The sequence below is a fragment of the Ciona robusta genome, unplaced genomic scaffold, assembly GCF_009617815.1.
Source record: "Ciona robusta unplaced genomic scaffold, ASM961781v2 AP042767.1".
In the NCBI taxonomy this organism is placed as follows: Eukaryota; Metazoa; Chordata; class Ascidiacea; order Phlebobranchia; family Cionidae; genus Ciona; species Ciona robusta.
Window position 1 is genome coordinate 1 of NW_028323146.1, and position 13,119 is coordinate 13,119.

General features: G+C 32.8%; 10 non-coding genes and 31 pseudogenes across 10 annotated transcripts; all 41 read right to left on the reverse strand.

Annotated features, from left to right (window-relative positions):
• Positions 1 to 191: 191 nt before the first annotated feature.
• On the reverse strand, positions 192 to 310 carry LOC149722519 (5S ribosomal RNA). The gene has a single exon (XR_016387257.1). It is a non-coding gene; the product is annotated as a 5S ribosomal RNA (ribosomal RNA).
• Positions 311 to 412: 102 nt separating this feature from the next.
• Positions 413 to 531, reverse strand: LOC149722520 (5S ribosomal RNA; annotated as a pseudogene).
• A 99-nt stretch (positions 532 to 630) lies between these two features.
• Positions 631 to 749, reverse strand: LOC149722521 (5S ribosomal RNA; annotated as a pseudogene).
• A 99-nt stretch (positions 750 to 848) lies between these two features.
• LOC149722522 (5S ribosomal RNA) lies at positions 849 to 967 on the reverse strand (annotated as a pseudogene).
• A 99-nt stretch (positions 968 to 1,066) lies between these two features.
• On the reverse strand, positions 1,067 to 1,185 carry LOC149722523 (5S ribosomal RNA; annotated as a pseudogene).
• A 99-nt stretch (positions 1,186 to 1,284) lies between these two features.
• On the reverse strand, positions 1,285 to 1,403 carry LOC149722524 (5S ribosomal RNA; annotated as a pseudogene).
• A 100-nt stretch (positions 1,404 to 1,503) lies between these two features.
• On the reverse strand, positions 1,504 to 1,622 carry LOC149722525 (5S ribosomal RNA). Its single transcript, XR_016387268.1, has one exon. It is a non-coding gene; the product is annotated as a 5S ribosomal RNA (ribosomal RNA).
• A 101-nt stretch (positions 1,623 to 1,723) lies between these two features.
• On the reverse strand, positions 1,724 to 1,832 carry LOC149722526 (5S ribosomal RNA; annotated as a pseudogene).
• Positions 1,833 to 1,933: 101 nt separating this feature from the next.
• On the reverse strand, positions 1,934 to 2,052 carry LOC149722527 (5S ribosomal RNA; annotated as a pseudogene).
• Positions 2,053 to 2,152: 100 nt separating this feature from the next.
• On the reverse strand, positions 2,153 to 2,261 carry LOC149722528 (5S ribosomal RNA; annotated as a pseudogene).
• Positions 2,262 to 2,360: 99 nt separating this feature from the next.
• Positions 2,361 to 2,479, reverse strand: LOC149722529 (5S ribosomal RNA). The gene has a single exon (XR_016387279.1). It is a non-coding gene; the product is annotated as a 5S ribosomal RNA (ribosomal RNA).
• A 100-nt stretch (positions 2,480 to 2,579) lies between these two features.
• On the reverse strand, positions 2,580 to 2,698 carry LOC149722530 (5S ribosomal RNA; annotated as a pseudogene).
• Positions 2,699 to 2,796: 98 nt separating this feature from the next.
• Positions 2,797 to 2,915, reverse strand: LOC149722531 (5S ribosomal RNA; annotated as a pseudogene).
• Positions 2,916 to 3,015: 100 nt separating this feature from the next.
• LOC149722532 (5S ribosomal RNA) lies at positions 3,016 to 3,134 on the reverse strand (annotated as a pseudogene).
• Positions 3,135 to 3,234: 100 nt separating this feature from the next.
• Positions 3,235 to 3,353, reverse strand: LOC149722533 (5S ribosomal RNA; annotated as a pseudogene).
• Positions 3,354 to 3,697: 344 nt separating this feature from the next.
• LOC149722534 (5S ribosomal RNA) lies at positions 3,698 to 3,816 on the reverse strand. Its single transcript, XR_016387290.1, has one exon. It is a non-coding gene; the product is annotated as a 5S ribosomal RNA (ribosomal RNA).
• A 101-nt stretch (positions 3,817 to 3,917) lies between these two features.
• Positions 3,918 to 4,036, reverse strand: LOC149722535 (5S ribosomal RNA; annotated as a pseudogene).
• Positions 4,037 to 4,345: 309 nt separating this feature from the next.
• LOC149722536 (5S ribosomal RNA) lies at positions 4,346 to 4,454 on the reverse strand (annotated as a pseudogene).
• Positions 4,455 to 4,554: 100 nt separating this feature from the next.
• LOC149722537 (5S ribosomal RNA) lies at positions 4,555 to 4,673 on the reverse strand (annotated as a pseudogene).
• Positions 4,674 to 4,772: 99 nt separating this feature from the next.
• On the reverse strand, positions 4,773 to 4,891 carry LOC149722538 (5S ribosomal RNA). The gene has a single exon (XR_016387292.1). It is a non-coding gene; the product is annotated as a 5S ribosomal RNA (ribosomal RNA).
• Positions 4,892 to 4,991: 100 nt separating this feature from the next.
• On the reverse strand, positions 4,992 to 5,110 carry LOC149722539 (5S ribosomal RNA). The gene has a single exon (XR_016387258.1). It is a non-coding gene; the product is annotated as a 5S ribosomal RNA (ribosomal RNA).
• A 101-nt stretch (positions 5,111 to 5,211) lies between these two features.
• On the reverse strand, positions 5,212 to 5,330 carry LOC149722540 (5S ribosomal RNA; annotated as a pseudogene).
• Positions 5,331 to 5,429: 99 nt separating this feature from the next.
• LOC149722541 (5S ribosomal RNA) lies at positions 5,430 to 5,548 on the reverse strand (annotated as a pseudogene).
• A 99-nt stretch (positions 5,549 to 5,647) lies between these two features.
• Positions 5,648 to 5,766, reverse strand: LOC149722542 (5S ribosomal RNA; annotated as a pseudogene).
• A 99-nt stretch (positions 5,767 to 5,865) lies between these two features.
• Positions 5,866 to 5,984, reverse strand: LOC149722543 (5S ribosomal RNA; annotated as a pseudogene).
• A 99-nt stretch (positions 5,985 to 6,083) lies between these two features.
• LOC149722544 (5S ribosomal RNA) lies at positions 6,084 to 6,202 on the reverse strand (annotated as a pseudogene).
• Positions 6,203 to 6,302: 100 nt separating this feature from the next.
• LOC149722545 (5S ribosomal RNA) lies at positions 6,303 to 6,421 on the reverse strand. The gene has a single exon (XR_016387259.1). It is a non-coding gene; the product is annotated as a 5S ribosomal RNA (ribosomal RNA).
• A 101-nt stretch (positions 6,422 to 6,522) lies between these two features.
• On the reverse strand, positions 6,523 to 6,631 carry LOC149722546 (5S ribosomal RNA; annotated as a pseudogene).
• A 100-nt stretch (positions 6,632 to 6,731) lies between these two features.
• LOC149722547 (5S ribosomal RNA) lies at positions 6,732 to 6,850 on the reverse strand (annotated as a pseudogene).
• A 100-nt stretch (positions 6,851 to 6,950) lies between these two features.
• LOC149722548 (5S ribosomal RNA) lies at positions 6,951 to 7,059 on the reverse strand (annotated as a pseudogene).
• Positions 7,060 to 7,159: 100 nt separating this feature from the next.
• LOC149722549 (5S ribosomal RNA) lies at positions 7,160 to 7,278 on the reverse strand. The gene has a single exon (XR_016387260.1). It is a non-coding gene; the product is annotated as a 5S ribosomal RNA (ribosomal RNA).
• A 100-nt stretch (positions 7,279 to 7,378) lies between these two features.
• On the reverse strand, positions 7,379 to 7,497 carry LOC149722550 (5S ribosomal RNA; annotated as a pseudogene).
• Positions 7,498 to 7,595: 98 nt separating this feature from the next.
• Positions 7,596 to 7,714, reverse strand: LOC149722551 (5S ribosomal RNA; annotated as a pseudogene).
• A 100-nt stretch (positions 7,715 to 7,814) lies between these two features.
• Positions 7,815 to 7,933, reverse strand: LOC149722552 (5S ribosomal RNA; annotated as a pseudogene).
• A 100-nt stretch (positions 7,934 to 8,033) lies between these two features.
• LOC149722553 (5S ribosomal RNA) lies at positions 8,034 to 8,152 on the reverse strand (annotated as a pseudogene).
• Positions 8,153 to 8,251: 99 nt separating this feature from the next.
• LOC149722554 (5S ribosomal RNA) lies at positions 8,252 to 8,360 on the reverse strand (annotated as a pseudogene).
• A 100-nt stretch (positions 8,361 to 8,460) lies between these two features.
• LOC149722555 (5S ribosomal RNA) lies at positions 8,461 to 8,579 on the reverse strand (annotated as a pseudogene).
• A 99-nt stretch (positions 8,580 to 8,678) lies between these two features.
• Positions 8,679 to 8,797, reverse strand: LOC149722556 (5S ribosomal RNA). Its single transcript, XR_016387261.1, has one exon. It is a non-coding gene; the product is annotated as a 5S ribosomal RNA (ribosomal RNA).
• Positions 8,798 to 8,897: 100 nt separating this feature from the next.
• Positions 8,898 to 9,016, reverse strand: LOC149722557 (5S ribosomal RNA). Its single transcript, XR_016387262.1, has one exon. It is a non-coding gene; the product is annotated as a 5S ribosomal RNA (ribosomal RNA).
• A 101-nt stretch (positions 9,017 to 9,117) lies between these two features.
• LOC149722558 (5S ribosomal RNA) lies at positions 9,118 to 9,226 on the reverse strand (annotated as a pseudogene).
• Positions 9,227 to 9,326: 100 nt separating this feature from the next.
• LOC149722559 (5S ribosomal RNA) lies at positions 9,327 to 9,446 on the reverse strand (annotated as a pseudogene).
• Between the last annotated feature and the right edge of the window lie 3,673 nt (positions 9,447 to 13,119).

Genomic DNA, 13,119 nt, shown 5'->3' on the forward strand with positions numbered 1-13,119 from the left:
GTCACCCATTCAAGTACTAACTGAACCCGAGATTGCTTGACTTCCGAGATCGGACGAGATCGGGTACTTTCAATCTGGTATGGAGATAGGCAGAATTATGTTTTGAATCTTGATTAATATATTGTTAACGTAAATTAAAAAAATCATTTTATACCAAAATCGTATTTTTGAAAATTTTGTTTTATAATCATTGCCTAACTCATTCAGTATTCCCAGACGGTCACCCATTCAAGTACTAACTGAACCCGAGATTGCTTGACTTCCGAGATCGGACGAGATCGGGTACTTTCAATCTGGTATGGAGATAGGCAGAATAACGTATTGAATCTTGATTAACATATTGTTAATGTAAATTAAAAAAAATCATTTTATACCAAAAGCGTATTTTTTGAAAATTTTGATTTATAATTATTGCCTAACTCATTCAGTATTCCCAGACGGTCACCCATTCAAGTACTAACTGAACCCGAGATTGCTTGACTTCCGAGATCGGACGAGATCGGGTACTTTGAATCTGGTATGGAGATAGGCACAATAATGTTTTGAATCTTGATTAATATATTGTTAAGGTAAATTGAAAAATCATTTTATACCAAAAGCGTATTTTTGAAATTTTTGTTTTATAATCATTGCCTAACTCATTCAGTATTCCCAGACGGCCACCCATTCAAGTACTAACTGAACCCGAGATTGCTTGACTTCCGAGATCGGACGAGATCGGGTACTTTCAATCTGGTTTGGAGATAGGCAGAATAATGTTTTGAATCTTGATTAATATATAGTTAACGTAAATTAAAAATTCATTTTATACCAAAAGCGTATTTTTGAAAATTTAGTTTTATAATCATTGCCTAACTCATTCAGTATTCCCAGACGGTCACCCATTCAAGTACTAACTGAACCCGAGATTGCTTGACTTCCGAGATCGGACGAGATTGGGTACTTTCAATCTGTTATGGAGATAGGCAGAATACTTTATTGAATCTTGATTAATATATTGTTAAGGTAAATTAAAAAATCATTTCATACTAAAAGCGTATTTTTGAAAATTTTGTTTTATAATCATTGCCTAACTCATTCAGTATTCCCAGACGGTCACCCATTCAAGTACTAACTGAACCCGAGATTGCTTGACTTCCGAGATCGGACGAGATCGGGTACTTTCAATCTGGTATGTAGTTAGGCAGAATTATGTTTTGAATCTTGATTAATATATAGTTAACGTAAATTAAAAATTCATTCTATACCAAAAGCGGATTTTTGAAAATTTACTTTCATAATCATTGCCTAACTCATTCAGTATTCCCAGACGGTCACCCATTCAAGTACTAACTGAAACCGAGATTGCTTGACTTCCGAGATCGGACGAGATCGGGTACTTTCAATCTGGTATGGAGATAGGCAGAATAACGTATTGAATCTTGATTAATATATTGTTAACGTAAATTAAAAAAATCATTTCCTACCAAAAGCGTATTTTTGAAAATTTTGTTTTATAATCATTGCCTAACTCATTCAGTATTCCCAGACGGTCACCCATTCAAGTACTAACTGAACCCGAGATTGCTTGACTTCCGAGATCGGACGAGATCGGGTACTTTCAATCTGGTATGGAGATAGGCAGAGTAACGTATTGAATCTTGATTAATATATTGTTAACGTAAATTAAAAAAAATCATTTCCTACCAAAAGCGTATTTTTGAAAATTTTGTTTTATAATCATTGCCTAACGCATTCAGTATTCCCAGACGGTCACCCATTCAAGTACTAACTGAACCCGAGATTGCTTGACTTCCGAGATCGGGTACTTTCAATCTGGTATGGAGATAGGCAGAATAACGTATTGAATCTTGATTAATATATTGTTAACGTAAATTAAAAAAATCATTTCCTACCAAAAAGCGTATTTTTGAAAATTTTGTTTTATAATCATTGCCTAACTCATTCAGTATTTCCAGACGGTCACCCATTCAAGTACTAACTGAACCCGAGATTGCTTGACTTCCGAGATCGGACGAGATCGGGTACTTTCAATCTGGTATGGAGATAGGCAGAATTATGTTTTGAATCTTGATTAATATATTGTTAACGTAAATTAAAAAAATCATTTTATACCAAAAGCGTATTTTTGAAAATTTTGTTTTATAATCATTGCCTAACTCATTCAGTATTCCCAGACGGTCACCCATTCAAGTACTAACTGAACCCGAGATTGCTTGACTTCCGAGATCGGGTACTTTCAATCTGGTATGGAGATAGGCAGAATGATGTTTTGAATCTTGATTAATATATTGTTAACGTAAATTAAAAAAATCATTTTATACCAAAAGCGTATTTTTGAAAATTTGTTTTATAATCATTGCCTAACTCATTCAGTATTCCCAGACGGTCACCCATTCAAGTACTAACTGAACCCGAGATTGCTTGACTTCCGAGATCGGACGAGATCGGGTACTTTCAATCTGGTATGGAGATAGGCAGAATAACGTATTGAATCTTGATTAATATATTGTTAACGTAAATTAGAAAAATCATTTCCTACCAAAAGCGTATTTTTGAAAATTTTGTTTTGTAATCATTGCCTAACTCATTCAGTATTCCCAGACGGTCACCCATTCAAGTACTAACTGAACCCGAGATTGCTTGACTTCCGAGATCGGACGAGATCGGGTACTTTCAAACTGGTATGGAGATAGACAGAATTATGTTTTGAATCTTGATTAATATATTGTTAAGGTAAATTAAAAAATCATTTATACCAAAAGCGTATTTTTGAAAATTTTGTTTTATAATCATTGCCTAACTCATTCAGTATTCCCAGACGGTCACCCATTCAAGTACTAACTGAACCCGAAATTGCTTGACTTCCAAGATCGGACGAGATCGGGTACTTTCAATCTGGTATGGAGATAGGCAGAATTATGTTTTGAATCTTGATTAATATATTGTTAACGTAAATTAAAAAAATCATTTTATACCAAAAGCGTATTTTTGAAATTTTTGTTTTATAATCATTGCCTAAATCATTCAGTATTCCCAGACGGTCACCCATTCAAGTACTAACTGAACCCGAGATTGCTTGACTTCCGAGATCGGACGAGATCGGGTACTTTCAATCTGGTATGGAGATAGGCAGAATAACGTATTGAATCTTGATTAATATATTGTTAACGTAAATTAAAAAAAACATTTCCTACCAAAAGCGTATTTTTGAAAATTTTGTTTTATAATCATTGCCTAACTCATTCAGTATTCCTAGACGGTCACCCATTCAAGTACTAACTGAACCCGAGATTGCTTGACTTCCGAGATCGGACGAGATCGGGTACTTTGAATCTGGTATGGAGATAGGCACAATAATGTTTTGAATCTTGATTAATATATTGTTAAGGTAAATTAAAAAATCATTTTATACCAAAAGCGTATTTTTGAAAATTTTGTTTTATAATCATTGCCTAACTCATTCAGTATTCCCAGACGGTCACCCATTCAAGTACTAACTGAACCCGAGATTTCTCACCCCATTCAAGTACTAACTGAACCCGAGATTGCTTGACTTCCGAGATCGGGTACTTTGAATCTGGTATGGAGATAGGCACAATAATGTTTCGAATCTTGATTAATATATTGTTAAGGTAAATTAAAAAAATCATTTTATACCAAAAGCGTATTTTTGAAAATTTTGTTTTATAATCATTGCCTAACTCATTCAGTATTCCCAGACGGTCACCCATTCAAGTACTAACTGAACCCGAGATTGCTTGACTTCCGAGATCGGACGAGATCGGGTACTTTCAATCTGGTATGGAGATAGGCAGAGTAACGTATTGAATCTTGATTAATATATTGTTAACGTAAATTAAAAAAAATCATTTCCTACCAAAAGCGTATTTTTGAAAATTTTGTTTTATAATCATTGCCTAACGCATTCAGTATTCCCAGACGGTCACCCATTCAAGTACTAACTGAACCCGAGATTGCTTGACTTCCGAGATCGGACGAGATCGGGTACTTTCAATCTGGTATGGAGATAGGCAGAATTATGTTTTGAATCTTGATTAATATATTGTTAACGTAAATTAAAAAAAATCATTTCCTACCAAAAGCGTATTTTTGAAAATTTTGTTTTATAATCATTGCCTAACTCATTCAGTATTCCAGACGGTCACCCATTCAAGTACTAACTGAACCCGAGATTGCTTGACTTCCGAGATCGGGTACTTTCAATCTGGTATGGAGATAGGCAGAATTATGTTTTGAATCTTGATTAATATATAGTTAACGTAAATTAAAAAAATCATTTTATACCAAAAGCGTATTTTTGAAAATTTTGTTTTATAATCATTGCCTAACTCATTCAGTATTCCCAGACGGTCACCCATTCAAGTACTAACTGAACCCGAGATTGCTTGACTTCCGAGATCGGGTACTTTCAATCTGGTATGGAGATAGGCAGAATAACGTATTGAATCTTGATTAATATATTGTTAACGTAAATTAAAAAAATCATTTCCTACCAAAAGCGTATTTTTGAAAATTTTGTTTTATAATCATTGCCTAACTCATTCAGTATTCCTAGACGGTCACCCATTCAAGTACTAACTGAACCCGAGATTGCTTGACTTCCGAGATCGGACGAGATCGGGTACTTTGAATCTGGTATGGAGATAGGCACAATAATGTTTTGAATCTTGATTAATATATTGTTAAGGTAAATTAAAAAATCATTTTATACCAAAAGCGTATTTTTGAAAATTTTGTTTTATAATCATTGCCTAACTCATTCAGTATTCCCAGACGGTCACCCATTCAAGTACTAACTGAACCCGAGATTGCTTGACTTCCGAGATCGGACGAGATCGGGTACTTTCAATCTGGTATGGAGATAGGCAGAATTATGTTTTGAATCTTGATTAATATATTGTTAACGTAAATTAAAAAAATCATTTTATACCAAAATCGTATTTTTGAAAATTTTGTTTTATAATCATTGCCTAACTCATTCAGTATTCCCAGACGGTCACCCATTCAAGTACTAACTGAACCCGAGATTGCTTGACTTCCGAGATCGGACGAGATCGGGTACTTTCAATCTGGTATGGAGATAGGCAGAATAACGTATTGAATCTTGATTAACATATTGTTAATGTAAATTAAAAAAAATCATTTTATACCAAAAGCGTATTTTTGAAAATTTTGATTTATAATTATTGCCTAACTCATTCAGTATTCCCAGACGGTCACCCATTCAAGTACTAACTGAACCCGAGATTGCTTGACTTCCGAGATCGGACGAGATCGGGTACTTTGAATCTGGTATGGAGATAGGCACAATAATGTTTTGAATCTTGATTAATATATTGTTAAGGTAAATTGAAAAATCATTTTATACCAAAAGCGTATTTTTGAAATTTTTGTTTTATAATCATTGCCTAACTCATTCAGTATTCCCAGACGGCCACCCATTCAAGTACTAACTGAACCCGAGATTGCTTGACTTCCGAGATCGGACGAGATCGGGTACTTTCAATCTGGTTTGGAGATAGGCAGAATAATGTTTTGAATCTTGATTAATATATAGTTAACGTAAATTAAAAATTCATTTTATACCAAAAGCGTATTTTTGAAAATTTAGTTTTATAATCATTGCCTAACTCATTCAGTATTCCCAGACGGTCACCCATTCAAGTACTAACTGAACCCGAGATTGCTTGACTTCCGAGATCGGACGAGATTGGGTACTTTCAATCTGTTATGGAGATAGGCAGAATACTTTATTGAATCTTGATTAATATATTGTTAAGGTAAATTAAAAAATCATTTCATACTAAAAGCGTATTTTTGAAAATTTTGTTTTATAATCATTGCCTAACTCATTCAGTATTCCCAGACGGTCACCCATTCAAGTACTAACTGAACCCGAGATTGCTTGACTTCCGAGATCGGACGAGATCGGGTACTTTCAATCTGGTATGTAGTTAGGCAGAATTATGTTTTGAATCTTGATTAATATATAGTTAACGTAAATTAAAAATTCATTCTATACCAAAAGCGGATTTTTGAAAATTTACTTTCATAATCATTGCCTAACTCATTCAGTATTCCCAGACGGTCACCCATTCAAGTACTAACTGAAACCGAGATTGCTTGACTTCCGAGATCGGACGAGATCGGGTACTTTCAATCTGGTATGGAGATAGGCAGAATAACGTATTGAATCTTGATTAATATATTGTTAACGTAAATTAAAAAAATCATTTCCTACCAAAAGCGTATTTTTGAAAATTTTGTTTTATAATCATTGCCTAACTCATTCAGTATTCCCAGACGGTCACCCATTCAAGTACTAACTGAACCCGAGATTGCTTGACTTCCGAGATCGGACGAGATCGGGTACTTTCAATCTGGTATGGAGATAGGCAGAGTAACGTATTGAATCTTGATTAATATATTGTTAACGTAAATTAAAAAAAATCATTTCCTACCAAAAGCGTATTTTTGAAAATTTTGTTTTATAATCATTGCCTAACGCATTCAGTATTCCCAGACGGTCACCCATTCAAGTACTAACTGAACCCGAGATTGCTTGACTTCCGAGATCGGGTACTTTCAATCTGGTATGGAGATAGGCAGAATAACGTATTGAATCTTGATTAATATATTGTTAACGTAAATTAAAAAAATCATTTCCTACCAAAAGCGTATTTTTGAAAATTTTGTTTTATAATCATTGCCTAACTCATTCAGTATTTCCAGACGGTCACCCATTCAAGTACTAACTGAACCCGAGATTGCTTGACTTCCGAGATCGGACGAGATCGGGTACTTTCAATCTGGTATGGAGATAGGCAGAATTATGTTTTGAATCTTGATTAATATATTGTTAACGTAAATTAAAAAAATCATTTTATACCAAAAGCGTATTTTTGAAAATTTTGTTTTATAATCATTGCCTAACTCATTCAGTATTCCCAGACGGTCACCCATTCAAGTACTAACTGAACCCGAGATTGCTTGACTTCCGAGATCGGGTACTTTCAATCTGGTATGGAGATAGGCAGAATGATGTTTTGAATCTTGATTAATATATTGTTAACGTAAATTAAAAAAATCATTTTATACCAAAAGCGTATTTTTGAAAATTTTGTTTTATAATCATTGCCTAACTCATTCAGTATTCCCAGACGGTCACCCATTCAAGTACTAACTGAACCCGAGATTGCTTGACTTCCGAGATCGGACGAGATCGGGTACTTTCAATCTGGTATGGAGATAGGCAGAATAACGTATTGAATCTTGATTAATATATTGTTAACGTAAATTAGAAAAATCATTTCCTACCAAAAGCGTATTTTTGAAAATTTTGTTTTGTAATCATTGCCTAACTCATTCAGTATTCCCAGACGGTCACCCATTCAAGTACTAACTGAACCCGAGATTGCTTGACTTCCGAGATCGGACGAGATCGGGTACTTTCAAACTGGTATGGAGATAGACAGAATTATGTTTTGAATCTTGATTAATATATTGTTAAGGTAAATTAAAAAATCATTTATACCAAAAGCGTATTTTTGAAAATTTTGTTTTATAATCATTGCCTAACTCATTCAGTATTCCCAGACGGTCACCCATTCAAGTACTAACTGAACCCGAAATTGCTTGACTTCCAAGATCGGACGAGATCGGGTACTTTCAATCTGGTATGGAGATAGGCAGAATTATGTTTTGAATCTTGATTAATATATTGTTAACGTAAATTAAAAAAATCATTTTATACCAAAAGCGTATTTTTGAAATTTTTGTTTTATAATCATTGCCTAAATCATTCAGTATTCCCAGACGGTCACCCATTCAAGTACTAACTGAACCCGAGATTGCTTGACTTCCGAGATCGGACGAGATCGGGTACTTTCAATCTGGTATGGAGATAGGCAGAATAACGTATTGAATCTTGATTAATATATTGTTAACGTAAATTAAAAAAAACATTTCCTACCAAAAGCGTATTTTTGAAAATTTTGTTTTATAATCATTGCCTAACTCATTCAGTATTCCTAGACGGTCACCCATTCAAGTACTAACTGAACCCGAGATTGCTTGACTTCCGAGATCGGACGAGATCGGGTACTTTGAATCTGGTATGGAGATAGGCACAATAATGTTTTGAATCTTGATTAATATATTGTTAAGGTAAATTAAAAAATCATTTTATACCAAAAGCGTATTTTTGAAAATTTTGTTTTATAATCATTGCCTAACTCATTCAGTATTCCCAGACGGTCACCCATTCAAGTACTAACTGAACCCGAGATTGCTTGACTTCCGAGATCGGGTACTTTCAATCTGGTATGGAGATAGGCAGAATTATGTTTTGAATCTTGATTAATATATTGTTAACGTAAATTAAAAAAATCATTTTATACCAAAATCGTATTTTTGAAAATTTTGTTTTATAATCATTGCCTAACTCGTTCAGTATTCCCAGACGGTCACCCATTCAAGTACTAACTGAACCCGAGATCGCTTGACTTCCGAGATCGGACGAGATCGGGTACTTTCAATCTGGTATGTAGTTAGGCAGAATTATGTTTTGAATCTTGATTAATATATAGTTAACGTAAATTAAAAATTCATTCTATACCAAAAGCGGATTTTTGAAAATTTACTTTCATAATCATTGCCTAACTCATTCAGTATTCCCAGACGGTCACCCATTCAAGTACTAACTGAACCCGAGATTGCTTGACTTCCGAGATCGGACGAGATCGGGTACTTTCAATCTGGTATGGAGATAGGCAGAATAACGTATTGAATCTTGATTAATATATTGTTAACGTAAATTAAAAAAATCATTTCCTACCAAAAGCGTATTTTTGAAAATTTTGTTTTATAATCATTGCCTAACTCATTCAGTATTCCCAGACGGTCACCCATTCAAGTACTAACTGAACCCGAGATTGCTTGACTTCCGAGATCGGACGAGATCGGGTACTTTCAATCTGGTATGGAGATAGGCAGAGTAACGTATTGAATCTTGATTAATATATTGTTAACGTAAATTAAAAAAAATCATTTCCTACCAAAAGCGTATTTTTGAAAATTTTGTTTTATAATCATTGCCTAACTCATTCAGTATTCCCAGACGGTCACCCATTCAAGTACTAACTGAACCCGAGATTGCTTGACTTCCGAGATCGGGTACTTTCAATCTGGTATGGAGATAGGCAGAATTATGTTTTGAATCTTGATTAATATATAGTTAACGTAAATTAAAAAAAATCATTTCCTACCAAAAGCGTATTTTTGAAAATTTTGTTTTATAATCATTGCCTAACTCATTCAGTATTCCCAGACGGTCACCCATTCAAGTACTAACTGAACCCGAGATTGCTTGACTTCCGAGATCGGACGAGATCGGGTACTTTCAATCTGGTATGGGAATGGTATAGCCTATCTAAGTCAATGCATTTCTGAAATTTTGTTTCTAAATTTGTTTCTCCGAAACGAAATATGTTTCTAATTGCACTATTTTGTTTCCAGAAACAAAATTTTAGAAACGTTTTTTTTCAAAAGAAACAAACAACTTTGTTTATGTTGTAAAAATTAAAATTTGTTTCTGAACAATTTATTTCGTTTCGCACACTGGATGGCAACAAAGAGTAGTATTTACTGTAAATCCGCACTGGTCTTCCTAATATGATATTATTATTACCAGAAACATAAAAAAGTGTTTCTGAAACAAAATAATATGTTTCTATGGAAACAAAATAACCTGTTTCTATGGAAACAAACTAACGTGTTTCTGAAACAAAATAAACTGTTTCTACGGAAACAAAATAAACTGTTTCTATGGAAACAAAATAAACTGTTTCTACGGAAACAAAATAAACTGTTTCTACGAAAACAAAATAAACTGTTTCTACGGAAACAAAATAAAGTGTTTCTACGGAAACAAAATAAACTGTTTCTACGGAAACAAAATAACATGTTTCTACGAAAAAAAATAAACTGTTTCTACGGAAACAAAATAACAGGTTTCTAAGGAAACAAAATAAACTGTTTCTACGGAAACAAAATAACATGTTTCTACGGAAACAAAATAAACTGATTCTACGGAAACAAAATAAACTGTTTCTACGAAAAAAAATAAACTGTTTCTAAGGAAACAAAATAAAGTGTTTCTACGGAAACAAAATAAACTGTTTCTACGGAAACAAAATAACATGTTTCTACGAAAAAAAATAAACTGTTTCTACGGAAACAAAATAACAGGTTTCTAAGGAAACAAAATAAACTGTTTCTACGGAAACAAAATAACATGTTTCTACGGAAACAAAATAACATGTTTCTACGAAAAAAAATAAACTGTTTCTACGGAAACAAAATAAAGTGTTTCTACGGAAACAAAATAAACTGTTTCTACGGAAACAAAATAACATGTTTCTACGAAAAAAAAAACTGTTTCTACGGAAACAAAATAACATGTTTCTACGAAAAAAAAAACTGTTTCTACGGGCACAAAAAATAACACGTTTCTACGAAAAAAAAAACTGTTTCTACGGAAACAAAATAAATTGTTTCTAGGAACAAATAAATTGTTTCTAGAAACAGTATAATGCGTCTTTACAAACTGAAACCAAGTTTTTTGTTTCTGTGTATATCAATATGCTTCTTCAGAAACGGATTATTTTGATTTAGAATATAGTACATCTCTAATTCACTCAATTAATCCGCGATATATAGTACAATGGGGGGAGATGGGACACTTATAAGCACTCTGTATATACCTTTTAGGTTGAAATGTAAACATGAATTATGAAATTAACGTCCGTGTTTTTGTAAACATGGACCATTTTCATGTGTATTATATGGGTAAAAATAGCCATATATGGAAACACGAAATTTAACATCGTATACTTCCTTTAAGCAACTTTATGTCGATTATATATAATATTGTTTTGCGTCTATTGCAATTTTTTGTTTTCGTTTCTACAGAAACAAAATGTTTCGTTTTGAGAAACAAAAATGTTGCTAAATTCGTTTCTGTGACAATAATTCGTTTCTACAGAAACGTAATATTTTGTTTGTAGAAACGAAAATACCGATTTAGTCTAATGTTTATTAAATGAATTGTAGTATTAAACAAAATATTTATATAGCATGAAATTTCAGGTGCTACCGTCTTGATTTATAATAAACCTGCTGTGGTGTAAAAGTGGTAAAATTTATGATTAGCCTAAGTTATCACGTGTCACCCACTTTTAATATTTAAACCTCTATCAGTAAATGAAAAACCTCAATTTAATTTACATTTCAAGATTTAAACATTTTATAAGAAATGTATGCAGTTTGCTAAATGAAATATTTGCAAGAAGTTTATAGGTCATTTAAATATTTCAATTATATCACGATTACAAGTTTTAAAAAAGAAATGATATTATTAGTTATTAAAACGCTGGCATCCACGATGATATGTTAATTCTTTATCGGTATAATTACTAATAGCGTAGTTAATGAACATGTTAAAACGTCATAAATAGGTTTACGTAATCACGCTTAATTATTGTTTAAGATTTAATAATCGTATTGATTTGTCGCCAACTTGTGAAACGTGCTGCTACGTCGCTTACGCCACAATTTTGAATTGTCGCATCTATTTATATTATTAGAACTTTCATCGTGTAAAAAATAATTCTTTATATACCATTTAATTTAAAATGTAAATATGAATTATAAAATTAACGTTCGTGTTTTTGTAAACATGGACCATTTTCATGTGTATTATATGGGTAAAAATAGCCATATATGGAAACACGAAAGTTAACATCGTATACTTCTTTTAAGTAAATTTATGTCGATTATATTGTAGCGGTTGAGTGTGCTTCAAGCACAGATTTTTAATATTTTAATTTATCCAAAATTTAATTAATGCTTAAAGATAGAATATGAAACAGTTGTGTTGCGTAACTATTACATCTGGGGTAACTGTGTTTATGATTAAGCGGCACATCTTGCGTTTTTAGAAACTGTATGCCCAGTCCGCTCGTTTGTCGAACTGACGCCACTTTTCAGTGTAAAACGTTCTTTCCTGTTACTGCTTTCGCACACATGTTTTATGCTACAAAAGCCCTCGTATATTCTGTGTTGACAGGGCAGTGGGAGCTTTCTTATACTCTTGCTGTCCCCACGTTTGTCTCTAGCCTAATGCCGCTCGTTTGTCACCTAATAAACTGAGTTGTCGACCTTGTGTTATACAGTCGTTACGTTAAGATGGACGCGACAATTGGACTTGTTCCTGCACCGTCAACAATATGTAATACTGTTTTGCGTCTATTGCATTTTGTTGTTGTTTTCGTTTCTACAGAAACAAAATATTTCGTTTTGAGAAACAAAAATGTTGCTAAATTCGTTTCTGTGACAATAATTCGTTTCTACAGAAGCGTAATATTTTGTTTGTAGAAACGAAAATACCGATTTAGTCTAATGTTTATTAAATGAATTGTAGCATTAAACAAAATATTTATATAGCATGAAATTTCAGGTGCTACCGTCTTGATTATAATAAACCTGCTGTGGTGTAAAAATGGTAAAATTTATGATTAGCCTAAGTTATCACGTGTCACCCACTTTTAATATTTAAACCTCTATCAGTAAATGAAAAACCTCAATTTAATTTACATTTCAAGATTTAAACATTTTATAAGAAATGTATGCAGTTTGCTAAATGAAATATTTGCAAGAAGTTTATAGGTCATTTAAATATTTCAATTATATCACGATTACAAGTTTTAAAAAAGAAATGATATTATTAGTTATTAAAACGCTGGCATCCACGATGATATGTTAATTCTTTATCGGTATAATTACTATAGCGTAGTTAATGAACATGTTAAAACGTCATAAATAGGTTTCCATAATCACGCTTAATTATTGTTTAAGATTTAATAATCGTATTGATTTGTCGCCAACTTGTGAAACGTGCTGCTACGTCGCTTACGCCACAATTTTGAATTGTCGCATCTATTTATATTATTCAAACTTTCATCGTGAAAAAAATAATTCTGTATAAACCATTTAATTTAAAATGTAAATATGAATTATAAAATTAACGTTCGTGTT